We start from the raw sequence: 10996 nt of genomic DNA, 5'->3' as shown, positions 1-10996 counted from the left end.
GAAAACTGAAAGCTAGACACAATTCCCCGGTTACTCATTAAATACTGTACACTTTTTGTCTCCTCTGAAATCCTTATTTCTTTTGGAGAAAATGCTTCAGTTTTGGGTTGGTGTTAGCTCCAAGGTACTAGTTTAATTTAGGGCCTCATTACCTCCTGAACGAATTATTGAGAAGTCCTCATCTTTTACCCTCTGGCAAAATTCTCCTCTAAGGCACAATCTGACTGTATCACTTTTTCACTCAAAAACTTTCAAAGGTTACTGATTATGTTCTGGATTGAGGTCAGTCATCAGCTCCCCCCTCCCATGTGTGGTTATCCACGGGGCTCAAAACAAGAAAATATCTGGGAGAATGTTTTATAAACCGTAAGTCATATGCAAGTGTAACATATGCCATCCTCTTCCTTAATGGTCTATAATACCTTAAGGTCTTCCATTTGCTAAGGGATTAGAATCCATGGGCAACCTGGGGTTAGTAGTACCTGTTTTCCTTCGTGATGAGGTTTAATGGAGTCTTTTGGATTCATTGCTCTTTCTACATAACACAAAACCCTTTGCCAATCTTCAGGAGGGGCTTGGAGACCCTAACTCATTCTTTTCAAAAAGTGAATTTCAAGAGCAAAGGCAAACCTATCTCCAGTCAAGTTAGCTGTTAATGGAATCTACCAAAATGGTGGATGGGAGTTGGTTACCAGCATCTTCCTGTAAAACAATGTAAGAGAGGGAAAAATATTTTTCCTTCTACCCTTCCAGATTCTCAGCTGGTGCTCTGTAATGAAAGAGAGATTAATAAGAAAAAGTATACACACTTAGTTAATATACATTTTATAGGACATGGGAGCCTTCATAAGGAGATGAAGACCTGAAGAATCAGTTAAACCTGAACATTTTTATAGTGGGTCTGATGAAGAGTGGAAAGTTATGGAAAATGTGATAGTGATACTAAACCTCTTAATCTCAAATTCATGTGCCTGATGCACAATAAACCAATCACTGAAACATCCAGTGCTTGGAGATAGAGAAAGTTTTATTCATATTGGTCAAAATGAGAAGGCAGGAGGATAGGTTCTCTCAAATCTTCCTTAACAAAAGAAGAAAGCCCAGGGCTTTTTATAGAGCTAAGAGGCTTGGGAGGTGGAGTTTCAGAGAAACAAAGGGGAAATCCATGATCTTTTCACTCCAGATAAGCCCTTGGGTAACCAGACTTCTGGGCATCATTGGCTGCTCAGGGCTGGTTATCTGGTGGTCATAACCTCCTTAAAGGCAGTGTTTTTCTTCTGCAAATCAAGCTCACAAATCCTTGTGACCCTTGAGTCACCCCTTAGGTTAAACAAGAAAACAGCAAATTAGCAAGATTAACTTCTTTTCATCTGTGTCTGTGTTGGAAGGGTAATCATGTTCTTATTGAATATTTACAGTAATCCTCAGGTACCTGGCTCCAATAGGACAAAACAGTATGTGTTAAGGGTAGTAATCTAGGGGACACTTAACAAAGCCTGTTCATTCAGATTCCTCCCAGCATCCCTCCATCTTCAGAGGTAAGGATGCTCCTTTCCTCTGGGTATGGGGAGGGCACTTCTCATCTCTCTTACGATCCACTTTAGGGGAGAAGGTCAGAGAGCCCTTCCAACACCTGCTGTTTCTCATGTTCCTTCAGCTTACAATATCCAATATGCCAAGGTGTCATATTTGGAGGTAGCATGTCCTGAACCCCATCACCAGCAAACCAGGAAATTCATAAGTCTGGGATCATGTTGAAATCATATGGGGCCAATAGCCAATCATTTTTCAGCATTTCATTAACTGGGTGTGATCTTTGGAAATCTTCTGCATCTGTGCCAGTTATTGAGTTTTTACTTTCCAGTCCAAAGCAAGTCTTGATACTCTGCTCTGCATTCCTGCTTTGTCAGCAGCTTCCTGTTAGGCTCTGTCAATATTGGTTGCTGAGGAAGGCTGCCAGGCTGGAGGAGGGAAAACGGACTTGCTGCTTCTTGTTTGTTTTCTCTTTGCTTCCTGTTGGCTTTCTGTCTGCTCGTGGTTCCTGTGAGCATCACTCCAGCAACACTTCTTTGTCCCTGAAGAAGCAGTTCCTTCCCATAGTAGCGTTAAATCCACTTTAGTTTTCCAACATCTATAGAAACAGCTTCATCCTCTCCCCTCCCCTAGCACCAGCTGTGGGGACCCTTTCCTTAGAACTCTGAGTTTCAGCTTCTCAGGACCCTCTTCTAAGTTTTGAAGTTTTAAGAATTCCAACCCCTGACCTTTCTTCTCCTAGCTCCAAAAGTATATGGCAACTATGAAAATGCCCTTCACAGACCCTCAGCTCTAGGGAGTAAAATTAGGGTTCTAGATTTCACAAATAAAAATACAGGATGAGTGCCACTTAAATTTGAACAACAAAGAACTTTTTTTTTCCAGTAATTTTATTGAGATCATAATGGTTTAACAAAGAACTTTTTGATATAAGAATATTCTATGCAATATCTGGGATATACTTATACCAAAATTGTATTCATTGTTTATCTGAAATTCAAATTTAACTTGATATCCTGTACTTTATCTGGCAAACCTAAGCTTAATTGACTAAGGGCCCCAACTACTGTTTTTTGAAATCCGTGCATTGCTTTTTTTGCCCTGAGGCCACGCCTCCCATGGCCTGCCGCCATAATGACTGAGTGTGCCAGAATACTGAGGCAGATTCCTAGGAGACCTGGGGCTCCTCAGACCAGCAGCTTTGACTCAGTGACTTTCCTATGGCATTGTGGAAAAATCCTTAGATTTTATGGTCCCTTTTTCCTTCAATCAGTTTATGCTTGCATCCCAGTCTGACAGCTCTCCCAGTCTCCCAGGCTCCCTCTGGCTTTCCTCTCACATGGGCACTTCCCCTAATGAAATCCTTGTAGGTTTAGTCCTTAGTATCTGATGCAAGGTAGGCTAACACAGGGTTGTAGCCGCTTCCTGTAGCTACTACTCTGTGATGCTTTAGTATTCCTGTCACCCTTTCAGTTACCTAGTAAACAACTTACTACCTTGCTAACACTTCTTTATACTAAATCCTCTCTCTTCAAATAATTGGTGTAGTTTCCATCTCTTGATTAGACGCTGACTGGGTCCCCTTGAGCTTGGTGTGAACTCTAAATTGCTCCAGGAAATTTAAACCACTTAGTTTAAGATCAAGTCATTCCATTAAAGGGATATGGAATGTTTATTTTCCCTTAACTTCCCTCATTATTTAACACAAGGTTGGCAAAACACATTGAGCAAGATGACTGCCTGTTATAAATGTGGCATCAGACAAAGACAAGTTGTGTTCCATACTGGAGTCACACTTGGCCACAGTGGTGAACAAGACGGCCTTCGCGGGAAGGTAATCATGAGAACAACAAATCTTGAAGCCATCCCCATGGGGGTGGCCTTATTCAATCTGAAGAAGAGAAAACTGCAGGAGGATAGGGTAACCATTCTCAAGTATCGGAAGGTCAGTCCTATGGAAACTGGATTAATTTTATTTTATGTGGCTCCAGATGTTAGAACTAGAACCAATCAGCAGAGCTAGAATGGGACACGTGGGATCATAATTTGGTAACAATGCAAACCTGTATTCTTTCAATTGACAAAACTGGGGAGAAACCATTTTTTATGCTAATAAAATGTGTAGTTCTTTATGCTCAAAATAAAGGATTTATTACATGCGGTAACATAACAATAAAATTTTAACCGTTTGAAATTTTTTCCAGTTTTTATGTCACTCCCAACTGGATAGCACAAGTCACTTACACTCACTGAGTAAGAATATAGGTGATTTACATGGATGTCATTAAGTGTTCTGTCCAAATTTATTTGAGTTCTTTTATCTTACTTTTATATTGACCCACATTTCCTTCTTTTATCCAATACTTACTGTATTATAATCTTCTTAGGTTACTTTACAATTATCTCAGTGGAAAAATTATGGCCTAATAAAGGGTTTGTGATTTAGATAATAAAATAAACCTTCCGTTCCTAGTAAATATCATGGCCTTATTGGATTTTGGAATTTCAGATGACCCCATCATCAGATTCCAGTGAGCAAGTGGTGAAATTGGGGGACTAACCCTCAGATGCCTTGCACAACTTGTGAATTTGTCTCTCAAAAATACTCAACAGAAATAGCTTAGTGAAGATGAGGAATATGCTTATTTTTTAAATTTGCCCTTGAAAGTACTGATACTTCCATGTGGTGGGACCAGTTTACACGACCTCAGTTATGTGAGGAGTGATGCGTATTAACTGGCACCACTTCCCGATTGACTTTAGGGATGTTTTAGCATCCCTTTTTGATGAATGCTCAGGAGCTGCTTGATGTGTCTACCCCTTAATCCAACTCTCCAGTGGGTAAAAATTACGGGGGGGGGGGGTATATTTCTGCCAGTACCTCCCTAAGAACTAGGGTTTCTAACAATAAATTGAGCTACCTTGCAAAGTAGAGAGTTCCTCCCCATTGAATGTCACTTGTGGACATTACAGAAAAGAATCCTGCGTTGGGAAGGAAGCTAAACTGAAATAACAGACAGAAATAACTGCAGATAAATAAACGTAAAGTCCTGAATTGTTATACTTTAACAGGTTGTAGGAGACTAGCAAAACAATGGTTCATACAAAAAAGATGTTAAGAAACGTTCTGTGACACCTTAAGGCAAAGCAAAGAGAGGGCAAAAGAACAATGTCTTTTCAGCATCATACTAGAACATTGTCCAAGAGGCCCACTTAAGGACTTTTTAATTTTCTAGGAGAGTGCACCTTGTTTGGCTTTGTTATTTCCTATTGACTAGAGCCCACTGAGAAGGTACGTGTTAACTCGTAGGTTTTTACCTGACAGAGATGTGAATATTTCTCTTTGATGGGAAAGATCATCTCAAAAGTTATATTTATTGCCCTATAGGATTAGATTCTGGGCACCTCACTTTTAGAGTGACACTGTCTAAACAGAGATTTACAAGAAGAAGAGCACTGGTAAGTCCGTGTCTTGTCTCTAACCACTAGACTGTTCTCAACCACATAATCTAGAGAGCATCCTTGTAAAATTCTGGTTTGGGCCATGTCCCATTCTAGAGCCAGACCCAGGACTGCTAGGCGGGTTGTGATTCCATGGTTAAGAGAAGACCCTGTGTATATATAATTCTGATTATTATGCGGAATTTGGTTTTATGATCTAACCATTTGATGATCTCTGTCAGGTGGATAATGGGATCTATTTTTTATCAGGTGATAGATGATACCTAGTCCAGTTTGTCAGTCTTTTTGTTTGTCTATTTGCCTACTTGTGAGTTCACGTTAATTAAGAAAATATTTCGTGCCCACTAGAAGGGAAAATAGCCCTTTGAGAATTGGGCTGGTGAGAATTTTGTTCCTATGTTTACTCCTGATCTGTAGCGGAGATTATAGAGCCAAACCAGCCTGTTCTCTGTAATTAAGGAAAGCTTTTATCTCTTATTGTGTATGTGAAATATTTTCTTAGTTCTGGAGGGCATTAATAAATTTGATTATAAGGTCTTTTAGAGCTCTGTTCTAATTGACTTATAGAATAAGTCAATTATTTATACTTACAGTATGGTCACATAAATCTAATATATCCAGAATTGCTAGAAAATAAACTAAATTTCTAATATTCTAAATGTTTAGCCTTTTAACAAAAAAATTCTTTCAGAAAGTGCTAACTCAGAAGCATTTTATATGGTGATCTAAATATATACATATAATATATAATACATAATAATCTAAATTCACATAATCAAGATGAATCGTTGGATAAATCAGACTAGTTTATAAGATTGGTTTAAGATAAAAACTAAATCTTTTTCCCTTGATTTTAGTAGTACTAAGTATAATATAGTTGTATACTTTATTTCTTAGAAACTCTAGGTTTGTTTTCTGAAATTCCTTAACTTCCTAGACTAGTTTATTATTGAAATAAGTTGGCATTTCTACTTAATAATTTTAAGGATTATGAAAAATAAAAAATGATGTGTCTAACCAAATTGAATTATAATTTTGAAGATCTTTTTGATATCAACAATCATTATGTTCTATAGTTTGTTAGCTGGAATCTGATTTCTAATATCCTCGAGATAGCTGTAAAATATTGGACGAATATTAAATCAAGTTAATTAATGGATAATCTTTGGATACTTAGATTATTTCTAAGATAGAATGCTCAAACACTGATTCCTAAACATAGTTTTTAAATATATATGCATGTTTGTTTCTTATTTTATTATGCTACAGAGTGCCAAAGCTTTGGATTATGCTAATGAACATGTTCATTTATGCTTGTATATAACACTCAGTTATGAATTACCCAAATACTAATTTTGTCTGTGAAACAGAGGTTAGTTTGTTTAAAAGTTATGGTTAATGTGGATAATTAAGACCATAATGGGGGGATAGTGACAATAGTGCAAGTAATGACGAAGAGAACAACAATCATTGCAAAGTGAAGGAATTTGTTCTGTTTTTCAAAGAAAAAGCGAGTAGTTTTGTTCCAAAGGAAAATGTGTGCTCCAGAATTTGAAGTAGGATAGAGAAAGACACAGCTTGAATGGATACAGAAAATTGTAGGTTTACTGAAAGTAAACCATATTTGTGGTGGTTGTCTGAAAAGGAGTAATAAAATATGTTAAAATTTTGGCAAAGTTCTCTCAGCTTTGATGGGTTTATTCAAAAGATAATTTTTGTTAAAAGGAACTTGGAATCTTTTATTGCCCAATATTGGATTAATGCAGGAATAGAATTTGGCTTTCTCTCTATTAAAATGATAAACTGGTCTTAGAGCTGTTAACTTGGGGTAATAAGCAGTTATTATTTACCTTTTTCATAATCCATCCAGATAACAGAGATTTATATTGCACCAGCATGGTTTTCTATACTTTGTGTTGATTTTATCATGTGTGTGATTATTTTTTTAAGAACAAAGTCTCACGTCTGAAAGTCAAGTTTCCTTAAAATTGTTTTATCCTCTTTTTTGTCTGTTTTAAAATATTGTATCGTTGCTTTAATGAATAGGTAACTAAACTTTTTCTCCAATACCCATGACTCTATTTCAATTGTGGACCAAATCTTCTCTGTTAACTCTGTTGCTTTTGCCTTTCTAAGATCAGACCCTAAATTCAGAAAAAATAAAATTCTCAGAATGTCTTTATACCTAAAACTACCTTGGAGATTCCCAAAGAACCTCTGTAAAATCACAAAGATTTGCTCTTTCACCTTTTAAAAAAAGATTATGTTAGAAATAATTAGGTCTGTTGGGTGTCTCAACATTGTTCAATAAGTTCAATACTATTGTAAGAGTAGCATGGGAAGAGTTGTCCAATCAGAAGAGATGCCCAGCCTTCCCTAAGTTAAGTTTGTAGAGGCAAAATGTCATTGATATAAATATTTCTGAGACTGTACACTTTACAGGGAGGTCCTTAAGATCTGGTGCTGCCCTAGCTGTCCATAATATATTCACACCCTCTGGGAGACATTGATCAAACCCTTTAGAAACATGCACGCGTTAAACAACTTTGTTCTCCTCCATTCTGAAATTGCTGGTTGCTGTAATAAATTAGCTACAGCCATTCAGTCTTAGAGATCCTTTGTGCTTTTCTCTCATGCTTGCCTGAAGGCTCTGCTGTAAGTTACAAGGCGGAGATTAGGTCTTCAACAAAATAGTCTTAGATCCTTGAGGAAAAAACTATACTGGGTGCTCCTAACTATTGGTACTTCAAAGAATAGACTCCTGAATATGTACAGACTTCTGAGCTAACAGACCTTAGACAATTTTCAGACTGTACCAGGGTACTGAGTCAGGATTTCCAGGACTCATTTTCTTGGTCCGAAAGCTGATAACTTTGTGAACCCAGATTGTTGACCCAAGGCCCAGTGGAAAAAGACCTAATTATACAGGATCAAAAGAACTCATGAAAGAAATGTAATAATTGTGATTATTTGTTTAGAATATTGTTGGGTTTTTGTGTGTGTGTGTGTGAGGAAGATTGGCCCTGAGCTAACATCTGTTGCCAATCTTCCTCTTTTTGCTTGAGGAAGATGGTCCCTGAGCTAACATCCATGCCAATCTTCCTCTACTTTGTATATGGGACATTGATGAGCAATGTGACGGTCCGTGCCTGAGATCCAAACCTGTGAACCCTGGGCTGCTGAAGTGGAGCATGTGAACTTAATCACTACACCACCAGGCCAGGCCCTTGTTGGTATTTTTTTAATGACCTATTTTTTGATGGATATATTATTAACTTTTCAGGTGGCAAATGTTTTTAAAGGAATTCTTTTCTCTTAGAGGTACATGCTGAAACATTTTCATATGAAATGATAATGATGTCTTGCATTGGCTTCAAATAATCTGGGTGGGAGAGTGAATGGGGTAGATGAAATGAATTTGCTCTGTGTTGATAATTGTTAAGCAGGGTGATGGGTACATGAGTTTTCATCATACTAGTTTCTCTACTTTTTAATCAGTTTGATGTTTTTCCACTGTAAAAACTGTTTTAAAGATCCCACTATAACAAATTTTCCTGTGCTTATTAAGCTCTTCATAATCATTATTTAAATATCCATATTTTAATTCAAAATATACACAAATGACTATTATCAATCTTTTTTGTTGAATTTGGGTTGCTTTTCAAGGGGTTCAGAACAGGCCTCCCCAAAATATGCCACTTTGACATGTGGAATATTTTGAGCTAAGGGCAGTTGGGACCCCATGAGCTCAAGAGAAACTTTCACTTCTCCTTTAAAGAATTTAAATTGGGGGCCTTGCTCATAATAAGAGTTACTACCAGAAATAACTTTTTTTTTTTTGAGGAAGACTAACCCTGAGCTAATATCTGCTGCCAGTCCTCCTCTTTTGGCTGAGGAAGACTGGCCCTAAGCTAACATCTGTGCCCATCTTCCTCTACTTTGTATATGGGATGCCTACCACAGCATGGCTTGCCAAGTGGTGCCATGTCTACACCGGGATGCGAACCGGCTAAGCCCAGGCCACCAAAGCAGAATGTGCAGACTTAACTGCTGTGCCACCAGGCCGGCCCCAGGAACACATCTTTTTATGTGTAAACTTTTCACTATATTTTGAATTATCCCCAGAAGAGGACTTGGTGAATCAAGACGTATGAAATTCTAAGGTTCTTGATCATTAAGCCACTTAATTTCCCAGATGTCTTAACCAATATATACACCCACCAATCACACCCTCATTGGCATTGAGTATTTTACTTTGTTTTACTATTTCCAGTTTTGTGAGGGGGATAGTATCTCACTTACTTTCACTTGAGAATTATTTCTAGTAATCTGTTCTTAGGCTGTGATTTGAAGTTTCAATATCTTGGGTTCACTGTTGTTTGGATAATCATCCCTACTGGGCATAGATTTTGATATTTGGCTGCTGGTGGTCATGATCCCTTGCCTCTGAGTCAAAGGAAATTCCTGGAGGCTCTAACACTGTGATCTTGAAAATTTCTGGCTCCTGGCATGAAAAGAAGATCCAGATGATTGGGAAGGAACAGGTATTGCCTGGCACAATAGAAGCTCTGAGCCAGCAGGACGGAACACTGCCCTAAGCTTGTCTGGAGCCTGGAGCCTGGGCAGAGAGACTACTGGGGTTAACACATGAAACTAGCTTCATGGGTTATGTTTTACATGCCAATTACGGACTCTGCCATTAAAAGAAGGAGGAAGAGAGAATGAGCTTTCTAGACCAAAAAATTGTTCACTGTCCAATATTTCTATCTTAAAGTTGGATATAGCAAATGTTAGTGCAATTTAGTGAATACAAAGTACGCTGAGAAACCCACCTTAGCTTGCCTGATTTTGAGACTACATTGCAGGCAACAAGGGGGTAAGGAATCAACTTTCTATAGGTGGTTTTTCAAATGTCAGGAGTAAACCACCTGACAACAGGATATGACAATTACTCACTTTTCTTAAGCCAAACTTTGTTGGGTGCAATATCAGAGTTTCCTACGTTATTCTAGTATCATGTCTTCCATGATGACATCTTGGAACGAAGAGACAGTTTAGGTTAGAGGGGAAATGGGGTAGGAGAGTGTTGACTAACAGAGGTCCTCTGTGACTATCATTACTGTTTTAAGGAATCTATTCAAGACAGTAATGCCTGGTTGCTGTATTTGATAAACGTTTTTATTTAAGAATCTGACAGGAAAAATTGTGAAAGACTTTGAAATGGGCAAAAGATTACTGGGTGTCTTTTCAATGGGAAGCTTGACATTTTCTAGAAGATCTTTGGGGCTTATCTGATTTCATAGGGGTCTGTGCCTTTCTTTGCCTCGGACTAAGCTACTTTACAACTCTGTAAGTTGTAGAAAACTGACAGTAATACAAATGATTCTTGGCCATGAAACAAGAAGAGAGTTAGCTATTGATGGTTAAGTAGCTAGGAACTAAAGGTTTTTTTCCTTTTTGCAACTACTGATTATAGCTTTTATCTGTTTAACCCACCCATTGTTAACTGTGCTGTTTAGGCAATATGCTATCTGAGTTGCACAAGGTTCCTATAGATAACATCTCCCCAGAGCCTGGGTCCCCGTGGTACTGGGTGTGTGAGCTGTTTTTCAGGAATTAGAGCCCCTTTGTCTACTCCAGGCCTGTTGAGACCACCATCTCCTCAATTCGTCCCATGCAGATGCCCGATAGGCGAACTTTTGATGTCAAGAGGCTAAAAACTCCACCCTCAGATCATGCTAACACTGACATTTTGTGAACATGGGTCCTGTGAAGAGGCATGCAGTCTGATTATGCTTGCACAGATCGTAGATTACCTCACTTCCAATCACCTCTCTCCACATTTCAGACCACCTTGCCCTCTATCCCACAAATATCCCTGAGTCCCTATTTTCAGGGAAGCAAATTTGAGACTCATGTTCTCGCTTCCTCACATGGCTGCCTTGTGATTAAACTCTCTCTCTGCTGCAAATCTCGTCATCTTGGAGTTTGGCTTCTTGGG

The sequence above is a fragment of the Equus quagga genome, chromosome 3 (assembly GCF_021613505.1).
Source record: "Equus quagga isolate Etosha38 chromosome 3, UCLA_HA_Equagga_1.0, whole genome shotgun sequence".
Lineage (NCBI taxonomy): Eukaryota > Metazoa > Chordata > Mammalia > Perissodactyla > Equidae > Equus > Equus quagga.
Note: the sequence above shows the minus strand (reverse complement) of the source record.